Raw genomic sequence first — 25,672 nt, 5'->3', positions numbered from 1 at the left:
TGCTAATTCTAGCTAGCCACACAGTCTCGCTTGCTTAATTCCGGTTTAACGTTAGCCGCTCACCTGCTTGCATAACGATATCGGAGATGTCTATATACATGTAACGTTACATCCAGATACATTTTAATGTGTGCGAATTTTCACTAGCTCACGTTAGCTTATGCTAGCTTGTCAGTCCCACGCCAAGGAAAAATGCTATCTAGCTAGTTGGCTTGTTGAATTTTCTACTTGGAATCATTTAATATCGTCAGTTTCGATGCATGTGAGCCTAATGTTTATTGAACGATTATGCTCGTCACTATTAAGCACCCGTAAGCTAAGCAGCACAAGAGATTCACTTCTTGTACTAGCTAACGTTAGCTAGCACTAGCAACATTCGAGGCTCAGGCTACATGTGTAGGTAGGCCTCGTGCAGCACATTGTGAACGGCTCTTAGCTACAAACCGAGGCTTATGCTGCATGAATGCCCGGTGCGACACATGTGAACGGTGTTTGCTAAATCGCGGGCTGAAAGGGGTTGTTACTTCCAATGGGAAACGCTGGTAAGCCCCTTGTTATGTCTGCACACATCGACAGTGCTGCATTTGATTTGGTGCTGTTCTATTGTGCTGGGATCGCTTGGTGATGCCTGCGGGCTCTGGGTTGTTTGATCGGGTCTGCCTGTGATGCTGTGTCAGTCTAAATAAAGAATGCAACGTAGAGGTTGTGTCGAGCGACAGCGCTGTGTCCTGACGTGATTTCTCAATACAATATTGGCGACGAGGATGGCTGATATCTCTCTCCCACCACCTGCCCCCTTCCTGGCGTTACCTGGCGAGCCTCCGGTACCATGGACTCGCTGGCTACATAGTTTTGAAAATTACATCATCGCCTCAGGGCTCGACGACGTGAGCCAGGCTAGGAAGACGGCTCTGTTGCTACACTGCTTGGGAGCAGAGGGTCATCGTGTGCTCGGGACTCTGGGGAACGTCACAAACTTTGACGAAGCTGTGGGACTTATGAGCACCCATTTCGCTGCTCCACAGAGTGCCCTCCTTCGGCGATTTATATTCCGTCAGCGACACCAACTGCCTGGTGAGTCTGTGCGGCAGTACGTAGCTAATTTGCGAGGGCTAGCTAGCTCATGCAAGTTTGGCGCGCTTCAGGACGAGATGGTTCGCGACCAGCTAATCGAACACACCAACAACGCAAAGGTGCGTGAGACTCTCCTGCTGGAAAAAGACGATCTGCTGCTGTCCAGAGCAATTACCATCGCACTACAGGTTGAGGGAGCAGCTGAGTGTGCTGCTATGCTAAATACACAGCAAGTGGCCACCTCCAGTCAAGCTGCCAACGACTCCTCCCTCTACTCACGGCTGCCCCTCGGGACGCAACCCAGCCAGAGCGAGGCCGTCGTCGACGTAGAAGTCGCGTTCCACTAAGTGCTTGGCATCCATTCCGTGTTCCCTGGAGCTGTGTTCTGCTGCTCGGTGAAGTCCATAGATGGCGACAGCTGGGGATGGTGAGTTGCCGAATACGTGGACTTTCATGCGATACTCGGCAATCTCTCGGTTGGGGTCGTTGTTGTTGAACCACAGGAAACACAAGAAATCTCTGTTGTCTTCTCGAACGACGAAGCTGTGAAACATCTGCTCGATGTCCGCTATGACAGCCACTGTTTCTCTTCGGGAGCGCAGCAAGACTCCCAGCAAGCTGTTGTTCAGATCCGGGCCGGTAAGTAGCACGCACATCGTTCAGGGAGATGCCGTGATGTTGAGCGCTGGAATCGAAGACAACCCTGATCTTGTCTGGCTTTTGAGGGTGGTAGACGCTGAAGATAAGTAAGTACCAGCACTCACTTCCCTCCGGTAGTGGTGGGGCCAACTCAGCCTGGTCGCGATCAAAGATGTTTTGCATGAAGGTTTGACGAAGTCGGCTTTCATCTTAGGCTTTCTTTCCAGGGTGCGGCGGGGAGAGGTAAGTCTGCTGAGAGCTTGGTCTCGATTGTAAGGGAGCCGTCGACGAGGGGATCGGAATGGGAGAGGCGCCACCCAGCTGTTGGTGTCGTCCATCACCATCTCTCTGTCCATGAACTCCAGGAACAGACGATCTTCGATGGAAAGCCGCACTTTGTCGTCATCAGGGACTGGGGTGTCATGTTTGATGCTGTAAGGAGGAACCTTTCCTTGACCTGGAGACGGTTGGGGCACGGAGTGAGGAGAGATGGCCTTCCGTTTTCGAGCACGCTGGTGCGATAGGGAGTCACAGCTGCTGGCTTGTGGGCTGAACCCAGGCACACGTCCCCTGTAACCACCCAACCCAGGTCTAGACGTTGGGCATAGGGGGCGCTGGGAGGACCATTGCGTTGCTCCCTGACTTTGTGAACCTGAAGGATGTGGCGTCCCAGAAGTATCAGGATCTGGGCTTCAGGGTCCAGGCGAGGGATTCTGCGAGCGATGGACTTCAGGTGGCTGTGGTGCTGTGCAGCTTCTGGGGTCGGGATTTCTGACCGATGGTCAGGCATATGGTTGCACTCAATGAGTGTTGGAAGCAGCACACTTGTTTTTTCCATCCAACGACTACGCCAAGAACCCTGTGGCTCTTCTTCCAGATGTCTCGGTGACTCCTGCACATGTACGCAGGGTGTACGGTGAGTCTGAACCTCTGATTTGGATGAAGTAGAAGAAATCAGACCTCGCCAGAGATCTGTTGCTCTGGTCGTCCACGACGATGTAGACGTTACTAGCTCTGTCTGGGTGTGCTGTGCATTTAGAGGTGACTGCTGGTGGAGGCGCCTCCTCTTCACTCTCCCCGCCATGCTCTGAGGTGGGGTCCTTGTCTTTTTTGTCCCGTGGAGGAGGTCCAGGGTGGAGCGCCGCTATGTGGTCATCGCTCTCACATTCGCTGCACTTCAAAGTTGCCTTACAGTTCTTCGCCAGGTGAGTTGTGGAGGAGAAACACCTGTAGCAGGCACCATTCTCTTTCAGAAAGGCTTTGCGCTCCTCAAGAGACTTGCTTCGAAAACCTCGACATTTCTTTAGAGGATGGCGCTTCTGATGGATGGGACATTGTTTCCCTTTGTCGCCAGGCTTGCTGCTCGAACTGCGTGACTGAGAAGCTGAGCGGTTTGTTGAGACCTCTGTCTTGTGGGTGGAGACATGCCTTTTGGCGTGTCTTGATTCCTTTTCTGATCGCTCATGTTTTGAGGACACTGTGGAGGACTTGTTGGACGTTTTCGATGGAGCTGAAGGGAGAGTAAAGCTGGGGTCATTTCTTCTGTGTGCCTCGCTGCAGATGAAGTCTGCGAAGAAGGTGAATGGGGGGGGGGGAGACATAGTGCTGCTCTTTGTACTGGGAACCCTTAGTTATCCACCTCTCTTGTAGACTGTGTGGCATCTTCTCAACGATCGGGTTGACACGCCTGGCGGTGTCCAGGTACGAGATCCCCGGCAGGTAGCCCTCACACGTAGCAGAGTCTAACTCCATCAGCAGGTCTCCCAGCTCCCTCAACTTTACGGGGTCTTTCTGAGCGATTTTTGGAAAGTTCTCTATCCTCTCGAAGAGCGCTCTCTCGATCACTTCAGGGGAGCACTCTTCTAGGCGTTCCCAGACATGTTGTAGGCCCACTACAGGGTCGGCGACGTGCACATAGCAAATCCTTTTAACGTGCTCTGAGAACTCTTTTCCTAACGACTTTGTCAAGAGGTCGAGCTCCTCGCTGGCAGTTAAGTTCAGTCCTTCAATGGCGTTGAAGAAACAGGACTTCCACGCCCAATAATTTTCTGGGCGCTCGTTGAACTGGATGAGACCGGAATTCACAAGCTCTCGGCGCACCAAGTAGCTCGCAATGTCATTCGTACCAGTCGTGTCATCACGATGTGGCTGCGGTGAGGCTCTGAGAGGAGAGTGGTGCAGCTGAGCAGGAGGAGGCTGAGAAGGGGAGAGCTGAGCAGGATGTTGGTGATGTATGTGGAGTACAAAATGTTCTCCATATGCACTCCGTATGTACTCTGTAGTTTTCCACTTGTCTGTGTGTATGAAACTTCTCACTCACTGCAGACACACATACCAATTGTTCTCATGCGTACCTTCCATGGGGCCACATAGCAACTGTTACTATGCTTGCCTCCCCGTTGCCGCATCCCAGGAACGGCCAGGTACAGCAAAAGACAAGTGCAACAGGCGTACAGACACTCACGAGGCACAGAACGTGATTTACGTAGATGTTTCCTTCATTCCTTTTTAAGATTACACCTTAGTTGACGCAGGAAACATAGTGTATGACGCGACGGACTGTTCTATAAAAAACCACTATCTCCAGCTCAGAGGCAGAGCATATCCTCATAGACGAACCTCTCTGTGGCCTTATGGCTCTCCATCTGCAGATGCATTAAAGATTCTCTGTTTGCTTCAATATTTGTCCCATGATTATTCTCCCCAGAGGTTGCTGGGGCAAGAGCCCATTAAAAGGATAAAGGAAAATCCACAACAATTTGGTGTCAGAAGCGGGATCTCACGTCGCTCCGCCAGACGGACAACCGGCTGACCGATCATCTCGGGACAAGGACATAGTCACCGATCTCCCAATAACCTCACCAGGTTTGAGAAGAAGAAAGGGAGAGGCGGGTGGTCCGTTTGGTCGGTGTCGCTGAGATCCCTCAGCAAAACCCTGGGAGATTCATCGCACGGGTAAGCAGAATTCTTTAAAGGATAAAATGATCATTTAAAACGCGTACTATTGAAACCAGATGAGGTCGTGCACTGACAATTAAGCGGCTGTTCACCCTCGGTCTCGCACTAATAGAAGTGGTCATTTGGTAGGATTAAGTGAATTTTGAGGGGAAAAAAAGAAAATAAAAGGGAAACAAGTGTTATGGCTCGCCCACCCCGCACCGTGGCCCGCCCACCCCACGCCGGCAGCCAATCGGCTCGTCAGGGCCGGGCTTAGTCATCAGGGCTGGGCTTAAGTTTGGTGGCCTCCCACGTGCCCGTTGTCAGTTCGTGTTGTTACCTCCCCGCAGTAGCGGCGACTCTCCTCTCACGGTCCTTTTCTCTACGAACTCATCCCAGCCCTTGGTTCATGTTTTTCCCTTGCAAGGTTTCCCCGTGGAAGTATCCTGCCTTGTTCCCGTTTGGATTACCCGCGAGTTTTTTTCCCCCTTGGACTTTCCGTTTTTTCCTTGTCGCTCATTGCCTTCCTATGTTTGAATAAAGTACGCCAGTTTTCGGCTAACCCCATCTCTGTCTGGTGTCGTGCGCTTGGGGTCTCCCACAAACTCTAACACACATGCTATTTTCATGAATTCCAGGTTCGTATCAGGCGCACCTGTTACCTATAGCATGCTATTCCCTGTAATTAAAACAAATATGTATCCCCCATAGACAAAGAAATGACCTGGATGATGCGATACCATGGCAATATTACCTGCAACTCACGGTTGTAGGTAATATTAATGTAACTAGTTATCGAAAAGAATACCGATGTTGGTTTTACTGAGCGGTTAATTGCTAAATGGTATAGCCTATACAGAATTTGGCAGACAAATGCTAACTAAGTCATGACAAAATAGCAGCCGAGAGAAGAAGAAGAAAAGTTGATGCTAGAATTGATCGGCCAGATGGAGGGGGGAGGGACCTCCGCTGCGCGCTCTGCTGTGATTCGTTGTTTTGTCATCAAATGCTCACAGCGAATCAACCAGTCACAGCAGCGTGTAGTTTCTGGCAGCTTTTTCAACATGGAGGAGGACTTCAGCTTATCTGATTGCAATCGCGCGAAATTCCGCGAATCAAATCTTTAAATATTCGGTCTGAACGTCAAGAAATGCGGTTACAACATCAGCGTGTCACAAAACATACATTTGTTTAACCATTTCGATAAAACTGCACTCGCACGAATCAAATGGTTAAATATTCAGCTGTTGGGCGTTAGTGCTTACCAACCATATGTATATATTTTGTTGTAGATCTTGGTCTTAAATTCCGATCCAAGTGGCATTAAAAAGGTCTTAAAAAGTCTTAAAATTAACTTAGTGAAACCTGCAGATACCCTGTTCTTAGGCATGGCTTCCTACTGTGTCGCTTGTTCGTTCCGGCATGTGCAACCTTTGACAAACCCCTTCGGGCCCTCATTGACTCTCATGCACCCGCCTCACAGGTCCTCTTGTGGACCCCAGAGGCAACTAAAGCCTTTGAGTGACTGAAAGTCCAGCTCCAAATCGCACCAACTCTTGGCTATCCGGAGCCCGCTCAAGCATTCACTCAAACTGTGGATGAGCGCAACGGCTGCATGATCTCCGTCCTCTTGCAGTCAGTCTCATGGGGGACTGCAAGCTGCGCCCTGTGGCTTACTTCTCCACCAAACTTGACCCGGTAGCGGCTGGCTTGCCTCGCTGCCTTCGAGCCGTCGCTGCTGCTGAAAAGGCTGTGATGGCCTCGCGAGACATCGTGGGGTACTCCGACGTTACTCTCCTGGTTCCCCATGCGGTCCCGCTCCTCCTACTTGAACAGAAAAGGTCACAGCTGTCCGCAGCCCGGTGGCTACGTTACAACACTGTGCTCCTTGACATGCCCACCATCACTGTCAAACGTTGCACTGTCCTTAACCCCGCCACCCTTCTTCCCTCACCAGACGATGGTGAACCACACGACTGCGTTGCAGCTGTCTCTGCTGTTTGTTCACCTCGGCCTGATCTCAGCTCCACTCCTCTTGCCAACCCTGACGTTGTCCTTTTTGTGGATGGGTCGGCTTCCCGCTGTCTTACCACCGGCCAATGTCAGGTTGGTTGGGCCGTTTGCTCTGCCTCCGCTTGCCTTAATTGCAGCTCGTTGCCCTCTCACCTCTCTGCACAGGCTGCTGAACTCACGGCCCTCTCTGCGGCCTGCGAGCTGGCAGCTGGCTGGTCTGTCACCATCTACACGGATTCACGCTACGCTTTCGGCGTGGACTTTGGTGCTCTCTGGCAACAGAGACAGTTTCTTACGTCTTCTGGTACTTATGTACATGCGCGTGCGACAAAGACACTCCAGAGCAGGGCTTAGTCCTTTTGAGATTGTCATGGGACGGCCTCCGACCATGGGAACGGGCCCTGCGCCGGGAGCTCTTCCCCAAACCGCTCTTTACGAGCATGCTATGCTACAGCACTGCTGTAATCTCTCCTCTGCTCTCTCCCAAGTCTCCCAAACAGGTGGCAGCTGCTCTCCCCACCCCAGCTGAGAAGGTTCTCCATTCCTACCTCCCCGGCGAATGGGTCGTCATCCGGTGTTTCCGGAGAAAGACCTGGCGATCCAACAGATGGGCGGGTCCATTTTCCCGGGACAACGGCATGGTTAGGGAACGTCTGTCCCGGGCGAAAGCACACGCCCACCGGAGGTGGTGTCATATTTCCCAGTGACGTATTTAGAGGCGGAGCTGTGGTTCACTCTCTCTTTTTACGAGGGACTCCGACAAAGAGGGACGTCGCCCCCCCGCTCGGTGAGTTGGACTAGTGTAAAGCTATTTGTAACCCCTTTTTCACTGGCGGGCAACGCCAAGCACATTTAAACAAGACAAAAGCCTAATGCTACCAGTTACTAAAGTGTTACAATACAAATCAATAGCGCAACAGGATCCTGAGTTCTCAGCGGTGGAATGGTGAGCTGGCTGAACCTCCTGTGTACTAGTAGGCTAGTGCCACTAATGACAATATTAGTGATAATTGATAATAGAAATAATTAACCAAGATAATAATCAATTTAGTAGCGCGGTGCCTCCACTGTGAAAATACTACACTTAGCTAAGGCTGGTGAATGGTATATCTTCCCAGAATGAAACAAACACGTGGTTAATGCAGATCTTATAACTCTGCTGTGTACTGAATTACTGTACAAGCTTATTACCAGCACTCTATAAGTAACCTAGGCTTTGCATATGCGGAAAATGAGCTGCCAATACACCCGAAATATAATTAATAATAATAGGATTTATTTGATAATAATGAGAGAGAGAGAGAGAGAGAGAGTACCACACGAGTGTAGTATTGCTGATTAAATAAACATTAATTGAAATTACACAGGGTGGGACAAGCGGTCACAATAAACAGGAAGAAAGTATCAAAAGAACACACAAATACCCAGCACTTTCCGTTGGGGCCCGTTGGTGCACATTAAAGCAGCTCTCTGAGCGGAGGGCAAGGCAGCCACCGCTACGATGCCCAGGCGACGAGATAAAAGTGTGCGTGTGTGTGTGAGTATAAATGAAATTTTCGGGTTACTCACAACCCATCGCTTCCTCGACCGGGAGGCTGTGTGCAGTCCAGAGGATGGAAGGCGTAGTGCTAGCCTAGCAGCTGGCAGGTGTCGGCTCCCCGGTAGCAGCCTCCACCCGCCGCAAGATGGCCAAAGGTTGCAATGTTCAAACAACCCTGGCGAAGATAGAGCAGATGAAGCGAGTCCTCTTTGGATAGCAGACAGGTCCCAGGAATGGAGCAGAGCGGCTCCCCTAGTTACATCACCGTCCAGCGCAGCCCGATGACTTCTGACTAGCCTCCACAACTCTAGTCGGCTAGCTAACACACTAGCACTGGATGCTAAATGCACTTAGCTAGCTAGCGGCGACACTGGCTATGGGGCATAAACAAAATAATCGGCATACTAAAACAAAGCCCACCAGCAAGCATACGACCGCGGGCCAATCGCAACACTCCTGACCTCAAATGCGGGCCTAGTACACGGGCTGTGTATAAAGTCTCCGCGAAACGGGTACTTAGACGGAGCAGCAGAAAAATGGCCCTCTCTCTTCGTCGTACTCACTCGGGCTGCCTAACTCCTCCCTCTCCGTGAGGAGATGGACCGTTGCGAAGCTCGTGATTTCGCGGGCATAACAACTCCACACCACATCATTGGCTAATAACAAAATTCAAATAAAAATACAAAGAGCAAATACATTCCATTGGTTCACATGTTTCGAAACCCACAAGAACATAGGAAATGTGCAAGACACAAAGCATGCTGGTAAGTGCAGTAGCACAAAGTATGTACAACAGATTTTAGAGGTCCTTCCATATTGTTATGGCAAATTGGCAGCTTCCAATCAAGTGATTTGATTTTCACGAGCCTTAGAAGGCCACCGACATGCCGCTCGTGGAAAAGTCTAAACCCTCGCCTGAAGAGGGTTGAAGAAAAGTGAAACGTCGCGCGACTTTGGGCTTTGTTGTAGTGAAACAGGGGACCAAATTGGGGTCCCGATGATGCGACTGAGCCAAACTGAGGGACCATTATTAGCTGCCATTGAATTTTTGGATTGCGTGGGACGGTCAGGTAGTTGGTGGGGGACTGTGGCCGCCATCTAAACACCTTGTCGATGGACAGTGCACAAGGTTAATTGCAATGTATTTGGGAATGCGGATTTAAAAGCCTAACCCTAACCTTAAGCTTAACCCTGCCTCTCTTAGTTGAATAAGGCCTCGCCTGAAGAAGGTACATAAACAGCGAAACGTCGCGCGACTTTGGGCTTGATTGTAGTGCCAGCGCGACCACCCCTGCCCACATACATTGTCGAGCCCCGGCCACATTCAGCGGCCAGCGCTGCCCAATTTGACGGGTCCAGCCCGAGCACCCCTGGCCACATTGAGTGAAGTCGAGCATTATAGCATTCCTCAGATCAGTAGGCCAGTGCTAAATAAATAGAAGTCATGAGCCAAAAGCCCAAGCCTAACCCCTCTTCTCCCTGGACACCTGCTGACCCCTCCTTCACCCCGGCACAGCAGCTGGCCATCAAGCAATCGGCGTCACCCTTAAAAAGCCTCCACTGTGGACCAGTGTTGGCTGGAACGTAGCCATTGATGGACTTGTGCCAGCCAGTCTACCTGCCACTGAGCCAACTCCTGCTCTACCCCTGGGATGGGCCACTTGGATGAAGAGTTGATTTCTTTTTTTTTTTTTTTCTAAATGTATTTTTGATTTTTCCCTTTTTTCTCCCAATTTAGTGGCCAATCGATCCCTATTTTAATTCAAACACCCACCCTCGTACTGCATGCGTTCGCCAACTGCATCTGTCCGAGGGCCGGCAGTCTGGAAGGAGAGCGCCTCCCCACTTTGGTGACAAGGCGACTCCAGGCCGAAGCACTGTTTTTTCCGACACACACAGAGACGCATTGACGTGACGAACACAAGCCGACTCCGCCCCCCTCCCGAAGACAGCGTTGCCAATGATTGCTGCTTCATCAAGTCCGGCCATAAGACTTGATTTCTTCCCTTACCTGCTTGTCCCGTCTGCTTTTGGGTTCTTTCCAGATACGTGACAGAAATGGGTTTTGTGTTGGTTTGTTTGTTTGCTATTGTTTGATTTGTCTTGAGCCAAAGCTCATTCCTTACCAAAGCTGGATTCCTTACGTGTGCGAGAGAGAGAGAGTGAAATAAAGTTTAACATTATAATAAAATAATGTTAACATAGATTTTACTTTTTCTCTGGTACTGTAGCATGTCAATAAACGTTTAATGATAGCAGTTGTGAAGTATTCTGCTGCTACTCAATACTAATACTAATTACTAACACAGTAAATTGTATTCTTCAACCTTTTCTGTTCAGGATGCTGACTTCTTCAACAATATCAAAGCTCTTATTCTCTGTATTGTTGATGTGTTCGTATGGTTGTGTGATGCTGAAATTACTTCAGATGAGCTGGATAAAGCAGTAATGAGTTTGTCTTTAGACAAATCTCTAGGTAGGGATGGACTTACTGCCAATTTCTATAGACATTTTTGGGACTTATTAAAGTTACATTCTCTCTTATGTTAAAAGAATCAACTGACAATATTAAATTTCCTTCCACTATGAAACAAGCTATAATAACTTTAATTCCCAAGCTTCATAAGGACCCCAAAATATTAGATAATCTTGCCACTCCCGTCAGCTAGGAACAGGAAACTGAGGCTACAATTCGCACAGGCTCATCAAAATTGGACAATAGAAGATTGGAAAAACGTTGCCTGGTCTGATGAGTCTCAATTTCTGCTGCGACATTCGGATGGTAGGGTCAGAATTTGGCGTCAACAACATGAAAGCATGGATCCATCCTGCCTTGTATCAACGCTTCAGGCTGCTGGTGGTGGTGTAATGGTGTGGGGGATATTTTCTTGGCACACTTTGGGCCCCTTAGTACCAATTGAGCATCGTGTCAACGCTACAGCCTACCTGAGTATTGTTGCTGACCATGTCCATCCCTTTATGACCACAGTGTTCCCATCTTCTGATGGCTACTTCCAGCAGGATAACGTGCCATGTCATAAAGCTCGAATCATCTCAGACTGGTTTCTTGAACATGACAATGAGTTCACTGTACTCAAATGGCCTCCACAGTCACCAGATCTCAATCCAATAGAGCACCTTTGGGGTGTGGTGGACCGGGAGAGTCGCATCATGGATGTGCAGCCGACAAATCTGCAGCAACTGCGTGATGCTATCATGACAATATGGACCAAACTCTCTGAGGAATGTTTCCAGTACCTTGTTGAATCTATGCCACGAAGGATTAAGGCATTTCTGAAGGCAAATGGGGGTCCAACCCGGTACTAGCAAGGTGTACCTAATAAAGTGGCCAGTGAGTGTATATATACACACCTGATTCAGTTGTGTCATTCCGAGTTTGGCATGGGTCAAGCGCATGTAATCGCAATTAACTGCAGCTAAATGGAATTTAAATGAAATCGTGTTTAGCCTGAAAGGTCAGAGTGACTGCTGGGATAGGCTCCAGCATCCCCGCCACCTCAGAGCAGGATAGGCGGTTTGGGAAATGGATGGATCAGATTCAGGTAACTTAATTTGGACCCATATAACACGTAATATTTGCCTAGATGTGAAAACGAAGAATTGAAACAGTATTCTTTCATCACATAAACAATTTGAAATAAAATACTGTTTTTAAAAATTGAATATAATTGGCGGGCGCTTTAGGGGCGGGACGCACGCGTGGGGTGATGGGAGGTCATTATCCTGATCGCCGCCATGTTGTGACGAGCCCGTGTCGGCTGCGTTTCGTTAGGAGGTCGTGACAGGAGGTAACTTTATTTTTATCCAGATGTAAAGTTTCCGAATATTGCTGATTGAGAAATAACGTTGCGACTTAATGTAATGTGCACATAAGTCAATGCAAGCTGTTTTGTGTGGTATTCTGTGGGACATATTTTTTCTTATATCAGGTTATAACGCCTACTTAGCAGCTAATGCCGGCCTTAACACGGGTTACCAACTGGAGTGAAGACAACTTGTGTGTATGTGGATAGCTAAAATGGCTGTTTTTTTTAATGTCGCCGACTTGAACGTGTCTTCGCCACTTAACTTGGGAAACGTAACGTTAGGTTTGTGAGCGAGGGGCTGGCCAGAGACACTGGTCAAAACCTGTCTTTTGTCCTGCAAGCTTGGCGCCATGTTCCGCGCGTTATGTGCCACACAGGTTCCGTCAGCCATTTTACCGTTGAGCGAGCTGCTGTGTCATTGAGACCCAGCGGTTCATTTGAGTCGACATGGCGTTTTTGCTCATATCTTTCATACTGTACATGCCGCTGTATTCAGACCTGTTCCCATATGGAGGACAACTGGGCCTTTAAAATGACGTCCCGTGTGTGTGTGTGTGTGGGGGGGGGGGGGGCTTGCGAACGTGCCTGGGACCATCTACAAAATGGCTTCTATTTCGGTAAGCGCGTTTTACGAACGAAAGAAACTAAGCATATTTTGACCGCGTACAATATGGATTTGTTCGCCACAGATACAGTAGACGAGGTAATTAACACATTGTGTAAGATGTTGGCTAATGTGGTGTTGAGCTGTTCTTTGTTTCGCCTCGTGTTTGGAAAAGAGTTTTGAGTATGTGAGCGAGCTAAGCAGCCACTACGCAGGAAAACGTGTCACGTGGTGACGGCCGCAGTGTAATCAGTGAATTTGCGAGAAATAGCCAGTCGTATTGTTAAGATTAATACTCATCCCACGTCTTTTGTTAGTAGTAAACCAGGCAGTTATGAATAATATAGTTGTGAAGTCACAGGATGTTAAATGTCATGTTAGGCCAACGGTAACGCCGATGGGGGCAAGTGCTGGTTGACGACACTGCTGCAATAGCGGCTCACTAGTCAGCAACGTCATCCATTCGTCAGTCTGTTTGACTTGTTGAGTGACAAGCGGTTTGTATGCATGTGGTTAGCCTGGCATGCGTTGGAAGAATGATCAAATCTATTGGAACAGTTAACATGGAGACCCATTCGGCCGTGTTGGTATGCAAAGGCTTTGTGCTTATTCAGAGGCTGTGATTAATTACCACGTGGCAGTAATGTAAATGGACATGTTACTGCTTTCACACTGGCAAAACCCCGCTCATGTCCGCCTTTGGTCAGTGTAAATTGGCGCATGTTAGCGGGTTTTTTTGGGCAGTGTGAAAGCAGTGCAGCTGCAGGAAAATAACTTTGTAGTTTCTGGTGACCATTCTGCTGTCGACGATCCAATATCTGCATACCGACTAAGGTCTGTCACTGGTCTACATAATGTCAGTGGTCTCAAATGGCCCATGTCAAGTCTTTTTGTAATACACGTGGGAGTAAGTTAATTGTTATAAATCACATTTCGGTGACATTACGCATACGAAATACGTAGCGATTGTACAGAAAACGGCTTGTGTTCTCTTATAAAAGGTGTCGGACATTCAGATTTGACCAGAAGTGTAAAGCATATAATTTAACTACAGGTGTTGTGTGTGTCTGTCCTGAAGGTGGCCTTACAAATTCCCAAAGAAAAGGTGGACACCTTCACAATGGTGACATTGTTTTTGTCCCCAAAAGCTCTTGAAATGTCAGTATCTTTTGAAACTTTTTAGTTTTTTATCAGAAGCAGTAGTGCCCAGTGCATTAACTGCATAGTTAAAATCAAAACATCTCTATCTCTCATTGTTCTTTAATTAATCCTTATAAAGGTAAGTTGACTTGGGTTTTTGTTAAAATCCTTAACCTGAGGCGGTTCTCAGCAACCTCATTACAACTCTTTGTGTCTTTCAGACTCAAGATGGGGAAAAGTTTGGGTTTCCCCTGGAAGTGGTGCTGCTGCTCCTTGCGGGTACCTGCAAGCCAGAGGAAGACACCTGCAGGAGCATGATGTTAAGGTAGATGGGTGGATGGATGGATGGATGGATTGATGGGTGGGCAGGCAGGCATGTTTGTGGTGCAACTTTTTTGTGTCTGTTAGGGGTTACATGACTTCAGATTTTTTCAAAGTCGACTGTTTTGTGATGAAAGTCGAGTCAACATTGACTAACAGCACAGGAGAAGGGACTGCTTTGCAACAAGTGACAACCTATTAGCAAAATTTAATGTATATGCTGACAGCAGACAGCTCATACACATAATTTATACAGAACAGAAACAACAGCTTGCAACTCAACTGCATCAATGTATGCATTAATAACTTATATGTGGTAAAACTCCCATTAAGGTACAAAAAAAGAAAAATTGAAACGTCAGGAAAAACACTTGAGGTAAACAAAACTCAGGCAAGATCTAGCCTGTAAGCCTACTCATAGTCTTGCTCAGTCAGTTTTTGCTCTTTGATCCTGGCTGTCGTAGTGCTGTTTAATAGTGTTCAACAGCGTGTTGTAAGATGGGACATTGTAGCCAGGTTAAAAAAAGCCAGTAGGTCTATGAAGCTTTCTCTGATGTACTGCAACTAAAGGTCAAATATATTTCACAATGAAATTCACCAGCAAATTGGTGATTTGGAGCCATCTTGTTATGGCCTGTTATGGCAGGGCGTTTGGTGAAGTAGCCAGTTGACTGGTGTCGAGAGGGTTTGGATCGTTCCTCAGCAGCTGGCATTAGAGGATGCTTTTTCAGGTGAGTGTGCATGGCACTTGTACTTTTGTTGTATTCCAGAAAGGACTTCATTGTTTTGCAAGTGACAGTAGTACAGGTTTCAACTTTACTGAAGTATTTCCACACACTGGATGGACCGCTACTACAGGGGTCAGCAAACTTTTAGATGTCCCGTGCCACTTCCCAAAGTTAAGAAAAAAAAGTTACAGACACACGAGTGGGCGTTCTTGTTCATAATGAGTATTAATCTATTTATTTACTGCTGCTGCTTGTCTCCCCGTCCAGATTCCTCATGCAAAAACACTTTGGCTTCACACACACAGACACACACACATACGTTATTCAGTTTAGACTCGGGATTTTTGACTTAAGTGTTGCACGGTTGTGTGTGTTCAGGGTGTCCGCGGATCCTTAAAAAGTCTTAAATTCATGTATCTAAATTAAAGGCCTCAAAATGTCTTAAATTCATTAAAAATGTCGGAAAATGGTATTAAATTCATTACTCAAAGGTCTTAAAAAAGAACTGTCCGGGAGAGGACTATTTCTTCTTCTTCGTTTGTGTTGTGTGAAGATTAATTTAGCTTGGGTTGCGTGCAGAGCGCGAATCATTCTGGTAACTACTTGCGGTCGTGACTAGAGTATAGGCTGCAGCTAATGTGAGGTTGTAAATAGACCGTTCTATGGTGAAATGCATAAATGTGTTCTGCCAGCGACATCTATTGGTCAGATAGAATCTCTTATAGAAGCCTCTGGAAACCGGAAATCCACAGCAGAGATGAAAATTCTGAGCAGTGGTAAGTCACATTCCGGTAGCTCCGCAAAAATAATAAAATAACGCTTTTTAAAACGAACGAAAAATCTGTTGAACACCTAAACTGACATAAGATAATATTTGACACTTATACGGTACATATTCATTCCACAACATGCTATTTTTATGAATTCCAGGTTCGTATCAGGTGCAGCTGTTAGCTATAGCATGCTATTCCCTGTAATTAAAACAAATATCTATCCCCATAGACAAATAAATGACCTGGATGACGCAATACCATGGCAATATTACCTGCAACTCACGGTTGTAGGTAATATTAATGTAACTAGTTATCGAAAAGAATACCGATGTTGGTTTTACTGAGCAGTTAGTTGCTAATTGGTATAGCCTATATAGAATTTGGCGGACAAATGCTAACTAAGTCATGACAAAATGGCAGCCGAAAGAAGAAGAAAGGTTGATGCTAGAATTGATCGGCCGGATGGAGGGGGGAAGGACCTCTGCTGCGTGCTCTGCTGTGATTCGTTGTTTTGTCATCAAATGCTCACAGCAAATCAACCAATCACAGCAGTGTATAGTTTCTGGTAGCTTTTTCAACATGGAGGAGGACTTCAGCTTATCTGATTGCAATCGCGCGAAATTCCGCGAATCAAATGTTTAAATATTCGGTCTGAACTTCAAGACCGCTTTTCAATCAGCTAAAATGCGGTTACTTACAACATCAACGTGTCACAAAACATACATTTGTTTAACCATTTCGATGATTTGTTCAGTTGAGGCTGGAAAGAGAAACGATATTAGCTTAGTGTTGAATGTAGGCATACCGCAGCTCCATCTGAAAAGTAACCGAAGCTGTCTAATAAATGTAGTGGAGTAGAACGTACAATATTTCCCCCTGAAATGTAATGGAGTGGAAGTATAACGTAGCATCAAATGGCAATACTCAAGTAAAGCTACCTCAAATTGGAACTAAGTAGCTATAATAGCCTACCTTAATAAATGTACTATTTTCCACCACTGTACTGTGGTAGTGGGCATGGCTCCTCACAAAAAGTATACACTTTCAAATTGGTCAGATACATTTATTTCACAACAATAAAAGTAGGCTACATGCAGGACTGCAGTCAGTCCTGACATACAATTCACTTTAATTTAACGAGAACAATTACAGAATGCAGGTGAATTGGAAAACTGTGGCCAGGGAGGGTTTCTAGCTGGTTGAAAAGAGGCCTTTACGTTCAGACTGAATATTTAAACATTTGATTCGCGCGAGTGCAGTTTTATTGAAATGGTTAAACAAATGTATGTTTTGTGACACGTTAATGTTGTAACCGCATTTTAGCTGGTTGAAAAGAGGTCTTGACTTTCAGACCGAATATTTAAACAATTGATTCGCGCGACTACAGTCAGATAAGCTGAAGTCCTCCTCCATTTTGAAAAAAACTGCCAGAAACTATACGCTGCTGTGATTGGTTGATTAGCTGTGGGGAATTTGATGACAAAACAGCGAATCACAGCAGAGCACACAGCGGAGGTTCCTCCCCCCTCCCTCCGGACGATCATTCTAGCATCAACCAAGAAGAAACGCCGGTAACTTTTTTTTTTGTTCACTCTTATATAATTTTCTGTCATATAAATTAGAAATGGATGATGCCGGTTAGTGATAGACATATTAATAATAAAAGACCACATCATCCACCAAGACAACCTCTCCTGTGTATTCTTGGCAGGACGGACAACACAACAGTCACACTAACGGCAGCCAACATTAGCGCCATGGGAAAGTAAACAAGGGCACGTTTGTTTTGATGTTTGACGAAAGCCTCAACCACACTACAAAAAGTAAGCAACTGGACGTGCGTGTGCGCTATTGGGAGGGAGATCACGTTCAATCACGGTACCTGGGGTCGCAGTTCATGGGGCATTCAACAGCTAAGGATTTACTGCAACATTTTAAAGTGAGTAATACGTGGATTTATTGAATTATTGTTAGCTAATGTTAAATATTATTTGTTAAGAAATGTTGACTCATTGTTACCGTTACATTCATTTTCAGATTAGTTGATTATGGCAATGTCATGATGTATTCAATAATAGTACCCTAGGGAAAGCTAACAAAGATGCCATTAGCATTCAATATCTTTTGTTGCCTCATTTTAGTCAGAAGAGTAGACTTGGCTGCTTGAAATGTTAGAAATGTAATTCAATATTAGCCATCATTTTATTATAATATTATGATGATGCTGTGTAGGCTAGCTAATTTAAATGTGAACTGTTTGAGTGATGTGTAGACAGCAATGTTTTACATTGAACCATTGGTAAGCTTATCGTATATATTCATGTTATTCTCAGGAGTGTGTGGAGCAGCTGAACCTCAGGAGCCTGGTGTCCATCTCCATGGATGGACCCAATGTGAACTGGAAGTTCTTTGAGCTTCTGCAGCAAGAGCACGCTGAGCAGTATGGTGGTGCCCAGCTGGTTGTTGTGGGTAGCTGTGGCCTCCACACCCTACATAACGCATTCAAATGCGGCTTCTCCATGTGGCAGCAGGAGAAGGTGGTGAGGGCCATGCACATTCTTTTCCACAATGTGCCAGCTAGGAGAGAGGATTTCACTGCTCTCACCAAATCCTCGGTCTTCCCGTTACCATTCTGTGGCCACTGGTGGATTGAGAACCTGCCGGTTGTGGAGAGAGCTGTAGAAGTGGTGAAGTATGCGGATGCGGTGAGAACCAAGAAGCTTCCAAATCCCGGAACAGGCTCATTTGATACCATAGAAGCAGCTCAGCAAGATCCGCTCATCTTGGCCAAACTGCAGTTCATCATGGCTATCTCGAGGGCCTTCAGTCCCTTTTTGACAAAGTACCAGACCGACGAGCCAGTGATGCCATTCCTCTTCAAAGACTTGGCTGAGTTGTACAAGGTAATCTAATTATTTATATTCTAGCACTGCATAGGTTGATATTGCTCGTTGATTTCAACTCTTATCGCTCATTGTACTCTTGATGATGTGATGCTTTTGATAGAAGTGATGATAGAGATCATTTTAAAGTAATAACAACATAGCAATTTTTTCAGTGATGAATGTGGTTATAGGGGGATTTGCTTTACAGAGTTTTCCTGTTGACAGAGTTTACTGAGGCGTTTTGCCAAGAGGAAGCTTCTCCAGGACATCACTCCACTGCAGCTGGTCAGACTGGATGTCGCTGACCAGAAGAACTGGGTCCGCCTGAAGGAAGTTGACGGGCTTGGGTGCTGAGGCAGCCCTGAAGGTAGTTTGATCATTTAGATGTATTACTTTCTATCAAATTATATACAGACCTAGGCAATATTGTTAGGTCATTCAGCTCTATTTACAATCCATTACCCATCTGTCAGGAACTGCAGAGAAAGAGCTGCTTAGGAGAGCTCACTGCCCTCGAGTTTAGGAAGGACTGCGTGAAGGGTATGTCAAATATCCTAAAGAAAGTCCAAGACAAGAGCCCCCTGAAATACCCCACCGTGAGACGGATGGCGTGTTTGGACCCCACTATCATGTACTCCAACCCAGACTGGTGCCAGGGAAGAATGAGCAGACTTGTGCAGAAGTTTCTGCAAGACGAGCAGTTGTCAGGAGGTGTCTCTGCTGGTAGGAATAGTTTAATAGAATAGCTCTGGAAATGTTGTTCCTGATTATTACCAAAAGTACAGAGTAATAACTGATATAAGCCTGTCTGATTTAATATCATGATTAATCATCTAAATAATATTTCACTTATTTCCTTTCATCTGTTTTGTTACAGGTGATGTTATTACCCAACAGTTTGGGAACTTCCTATCTGTTGAGGCTAAAAGCGAGCACTTCCTGTCCTTCCAGCCCACAGAAACGAGGCTTGATGTGTTTCTGCATGGCTTGCTCAGCCAACCCTACCCTGAGCTCTGGGAGTTTTGTCAGAAACTTCTACTCTTGTCCCATGGACAGGCAACAGTCGAGAGGAGCTTCTCCATTAACAAGGAGGTGGAGACCGTTAACTTGCAGGAGGACACTGTAATTGCCCAGAGACTGGTCTGTGACTATGTTGCAATCTGTGGGGGTTGTCAAGGTCCCTCTCACTAAGGAGCTGCTGATCTCTGTGGGATCAGCAAGGTCAAAATACAGAGAAAATCTTGACCTGGAGAAGAGGAAGAGGCAAAGCACTGCACAAGGGCAGAAGAGAAAAACTGCAGAGGACCACATAGCTGAGCTTAAAAAAAAAGAAAAGAAAACTCTGCTGGAGGTATCTGACAGCCTGGAGAAGGATGCGGACAAGTTTGCTGAGCAAGCAGAGGGCAAGTCCGGCACCTTGATGGCTCAGCTCATCACAAAGTCCAACATCCTCAGGAAGAGATACAAAGAAAAAATGAGCGAGCTGAAACAAGCTGAGGCAGAGTTGGAGAGTAAGGCCACAGAACTGAAGCTCATGCCATGAGTGACGGGTGTGTGTTCAGTAGCACCATATCAAGACAAGTCTCGTTTATTGAATGAATATGTTCCAATTAATCTGTGTCTTAATCTGCTCATTTCATTCTTTAAAGAAATATTGCTTAAAATCGATTCCTGTGGTTGACCCACGGGTTCTGCTACCAGCAAGCAGCTGTTGGGCGTTAGGTCTTACCAACCATATGTTTATATTTTGTTGTAGATCTTGGTCTTAAATTCCATTCCAAGTGGCATTAAAAAGGTCTTAAAAAGCCTTAAATTTAACTTACTGAAACCTGCAGATACCCTGTATAAAGGTACGTTGACTAGGTTGTGTTAAAATCCTTAACCTGAGGCTGTTCTCAGCCACCTCATTGTAACTCTTTGTCTCTGTCAGACTCGAGATGGGTAAAAGTTTGGGTTTCCCCTGGAACTGGGGCTTCTGCTGCTTGCAGGTCACCCAGGAGTGATGGGGAAGAGTGCAGCAGTGACCCTGCATGAAAGGTTTGAAGTGGAGCAAGAGTTGATCTTGATGCTGGAGAGACCACTGCCCTCTGAGGACCTCTTTAACTACCTGCACGCCAGTGGAACACACCTGCAGGAGCATGACGCTAAGGTAGGTGGGGGAAAGGATGGATGGATGGACGGGCATGTTTGTGTTTGCAACTTTGTGTGTGTGTTAGGGGTTGTATGACTTAAGAGTTTTTGAAGTCAGCTGTTTTGTGATGAAAGTCAAGTCGACATTGACTAATCGCTGATGACATCATGAATAAAACCACGGGAGAAGGGACTGCTTTGCAATAAGTGACAACATTAGCAAAACGTAATGTATATGATGACAACAGACAACTCATACACATTTACACAGAACAGAAACAAGTAGAAACAACAACAGGTTGCAACTCAGTTGCATCAATGTATGCAACAATAATTTTTAATTATTAATTTTTAATGAGCTCATGCTCAGTTATCAACAGTCAGACTCAGTCATCTAGCTTCCATTGTCCATTATTCAGTGCCTTAAGTAATACCAGGGAAGAGGCTCCCTTTTTGGTCAGACAGTCTGCCAGCTGTTCTTTTGTAGCTGACCACAGAATACGATGAATCCTTTTGTTCTGGATAAGTTATTTGATGCCACTTATTCTGACATAGACCTGACATGAGTAGTCTGAGGGACTCTGATGAGCATGTAGGTGAGTCCTTCTATAGATCTTTAGTGTTGAATTCTTCAAAACCTCTAGCCACAAGACGCGCTTTGGGTATTACACCATCAGGGGTTTCTTTCAGTGTGCACACCCGTCTAGTGGACACATGCCTTTGACCCATATCTTTTACCTTCTCAAACACCCCATCATTCTTCCAGCTACTTATTTCATCTAGTTTAGCCTTATCAAATGAAACACCACCTGTGACTAATACATCATTTTCCTGCATATCAGAGCATAGTTCTACACTATCCAGTGGATTAACCTGAAGATTGTCTACCTTAGTAAGATCAGCTGACCCCATAGTACCAGCGATGTCAGATAGTTCTAAGTACTGTAGGCTGTACCAGTTTCTGTTATTTCCTGTAGCCTTTCCTGCTCGTCCCATCACTTTAGCTCTGTGAGACGCATCTGTTACATTATCCACAAAGCTGATTGTTTGACCTGTTTTCAGCCCTAGGGAGGCTCCTACCCTTATGCCTGTCTGTTGATTATCCTTATGATTGTTACCCTCAGTGACATCTGTATCATTGTCTGTAACACCCCCAGCCTCACCGTCATTGTTCATATCAACATCTATGTCACAATCAGTACCAGGTATGTTCCCACTGTCATTGTTATCAACATCCACATCACTATCAGTAACAGGTACTTTCATATTGCCCTCAGTAACATTCTCCCCAGGGTGCTCTAGACCGTCACTAGCACCTACTTCACTCTTATCAACCTTCTGCAACCTAGAATGATGAACCCTGACATAGGTCCCACCATGGTGTACAAAGATCACCACCCCATCTTGTCGTATCACGACTCCAGGACCTTTCCACTCAACACAGTCTGTCCTTTTGTAGAACACCTTGTCCCCAGTTTCATACTTCTCATCTGTTTGACGAAGTTGCTTTCGTAGAGCTCTTCTGATTCTCTCTGAGCACTCTGCCTCTATGAAAGCTTTCCTTACTGCATGTAATGCTGTTATGTGCTGTCCCACCCATGCACTCATAGTAGTTCCCTCCAAAGCAGGTGGCTGATCCACTAACACAGAGGGAGGGTTCGGATTCTGTCCAAACACCAGCTGATGTGGGCTGAAGCCATGTACGTTCTGCACTGTGTTCTTTGCCATGAGTGCCCAATCCAGTGCAGTTTTCCAGTCAACTCCGTTGTCAAGTTTTACCTTCAGTATTATCTTTGAGCATTTGGTTATGGCGTTCCAGCAAGCCATTGCTCCATGGACTATAGCAGGGGTCGGGAACCTTTTTGACTGGGAGAGCCATAAAAGCCAAATATTTCTAAATATATTTCATTGAGAGCCATATAGTATTTTTAACGTATAATAAATTAAATATGTCTTACTTTTAATGCGACTTCTGGTGCTGCATGGTTTTGCTGATGGCCTTGTAGTCTGGTTCATACGTGGTGAGGTTGAGCTTCATGCAGGCGTTGAGGCTTCCATCAGTTAAACGTGAGCGTAGGTTGGTCTTAATGTTCCTCATATGCGAGAAAGACTGTTCACATGCATATGTAGAGCCAAACATGGTCAATACGGCAATACTCACACGCTGCATTGTGTGGTATGTCACAGGAAGCTCGTTCCAAGTTTTAAGAATCAGCTGGTCTTCAGGTTGAAGATTTTTAATTTCTGTCCACTTGTGTTCCCTCGCCAGCTCTGCTCGCTGTCGCGCAAGACTTTCCAACTCTCCATTAAGTGACTTGAACTTACTCATCCACATGTCTGATGCCTTCAGGTCAGCAACTTCCAGCTCAAAGTCTCCGATAGAGACCCCGGGGATGCATGTCAGGTCGATTTTGTCCACTGCACACATGTGGATGAGTGATGAACTTGAAAAGACCAGTGCGCGCACGAAATTCTCCAAAACGTGCTTTGAATGACTGCAGGAGATTGAACGTAAAGCCAGCTAGCTGCTGGAGATCCAGATGTTGAGTGGAGTCACTTGCTAAGCATGCATCTCTAAATTGTTGCAGTCTTTCAAAGTGCAGAAGACGACCTGTTTCAATGTCCCTGAGAAAGACTTCCAGCTTGCTTTCAAATGCAAACACTGCTTGTTGAAGGGATGAGATTGTATTTCCAATACCTTGCATTTTCACATTGAGCTGGTTCAGATGGCCAGTTATGTCCACGAGATAGTGAAACTGCAGGAGCCAGTCAGTGTTGTCTAGCTCAGGATGCTTGACGCCTTTCATTTCAAGAAAAGTCCGGATTTCACTCAGGCAAGCTGCAAAACGGCTGAGCACCTTCCCCCTTGACAACCAACGCACGTTGCTGTGTAAAAGCAGACCGGGATAATGATTCCCAACTTCTTCTAACAGAGCTTTAAACTGGCGATCATTTAAAGCTCGGGCAACAATAAAGTTGACCACTCGAATGACCAGAGACATCACCTCGCCAAGCTCCTGGCTACACGTCTGAGCGCAAAGCGCCTCCTGGTGCAGGATGCAATGAAAACTTAGGATGGCTCTCTTTTCATGTTCACGGAGAAGCGCTACAAATCCTTTGTTCTTCCCCAACATACAGAGTGCACCATCAGTACAGACAGAAATAAGTTTATCCATCGGTAGTTTTTTTTCTTTAGCAAACTCCATGAAAGACATGAATAAATCCTCTCCTCTTGTTGTCCCTTTCATTGGCAAAACAGCCAAGCTTTCCTCACGCAGTGTGTCACCTGCAGCATACCTGGCAATGATACTGCACTGAGATAGATGGCTAACGTCTGTTGACTCATCTAACGCGAGAGAAAAGTATGTCCCGGCGTTTATGTCCTTAATTTGTGTTTCCTCGACTTGATTGCTACGATCGTGCACAGTTCTTGCTGACAGGGACATGTCTTTTATTCGTTTGATTATCTTGTCTTTATTTGGGAAGTCATCAAACAGTTCATTGGCCACATCAAGCATGAATGTTTTGGCATCCTCGCCATCTGTGAATGACTTTCCATTCCTTACTATTGCCAAAGCCCCCGCAAAGCTAGCGGAATTCCCGTCACCTTGCTTGGTCCACACACGTAGTTGCTGCTGACTCGTCTGCACTCTCCGCTGTAGCTCCTCGCATGCCCTTCTCCTGCTGTCCCCCGCTGGATATTTCGATGCAAATGAAGCATGGTGCGTATCGAAGTGCCGCTTTATATTTGACCGTTTCATCGATGCAATTTTATCATTGCATATTAGACATACCGCAGATCCTGCTCTCTCCACAAATGCAAATTCCTCTGTCCACGCAGCCTGGAATGCACGGTAATCATCGTCTTTTTTTCTTTTCGCCATCTTTTCCGTTACAAGGGTTGAAGCGGATAAACTAGTTGGCTATCTGATAAAATTGATTTCTTCACCTTTACAATGACCCGGAAATGCTCGCGAGCCATTGGTTCCCGACCCGACCCACGGGTGACCCGTGAAATTTATCTTCAAAACTAATTTCTGTTTACTTTAAAATGACACAGTATTATTAAGAAATATCACAAGTATTTTAAAATCAGTTCCAAACTGATTTTTTTGAAAAAAAAATAATTTTCAACTCAAAATTGTCTGGGAGCCATATGCCGTCACCGGAAGAGCCATATATGGCTCGCGAGCCATAGGTTCCCGACCGCTGGACTATAGCCAGCAGTCGTCTTTATCTCGATGTTGAAGTTCTCTGCCATGTCTCTTATTTCCTCGTTGTTGAACTCGCCACCGTTGTCGCTGAAGAGACGCTCCGGTGGACCATGGACACTGATCCAGGAATGTCCAAAGCATTTCACTATCACACTTGGTTTCTTTGAGGTCACAATGCCACCCGCACTGAAGGGTGTGAAGTGATCGATAATGTGCAGGTACCACACATTCGGTTCTAGCTCATGTAAATCTACTGCCACAGTCTCATTGTATCGGGAGGCCATGGGCAGACCCAACAGCAAGCTTGGGCTTAGGCTTAGGCTTGCTGTACTTAAGACAAATCTCACATTTTCCTACTATCTCCTCTAGAATAGCAGTGCTCTCGTTATCAGAGTTTCCAGCATTTATCAGCAGCTTCTTCAGTTTGTCAACTGATGCATGTCCGAATTGCTTGTGAAGTTTCAGTAAAGCTTTGTGTTTTTGTTCCTTAGTCATATTCTCTGTGATGGCCAGGACCACATTCTCATATGTATCGCATGGTGACTCATTATCCATTATGTTCAGACAGTAGTGTCCTAAGGAGGTCATCTTCAGAGCTATCGGTTGCCGAAACATTATTGCTGTATCGTTCTCCAAGTTCAGCACAGCTCCTGCTCTCTTTAGCGACGTTTTACTCAGCAGTAAAGGGATGTCAGATGGGACCACTTCTGTGTCTACAGCATTTTGTTTCTCCTATCTTGGCTGGTATCTTGACCTTTTTTGTCGAATGTACAACTCGCCCATCCCCAAACTTGAAAGGCTTGCTACTCTCTGTGTTAACTATTTTCTGTACTTCTTTCTCATTTAG

Source organism: Lampris incognitus, unplaced genomic scaffold (assembly GCF_029633865.1).
Source record: "Lampris incognitus isolate fLamInc1 unplaced genomic scaffold, fLamInc1.hap2 scaffold_62, whole genome shotgun sequence".
In the NCBI taxonomy this organism is placed as follows: Eukaryota; Metazoa; Chordata; class Actinopteri; order Lampriformes; family Lampridae; genus Lampris; species Lampris incognitus.
Note: the sequence above shows the minus strand (reverse complement) of the source record.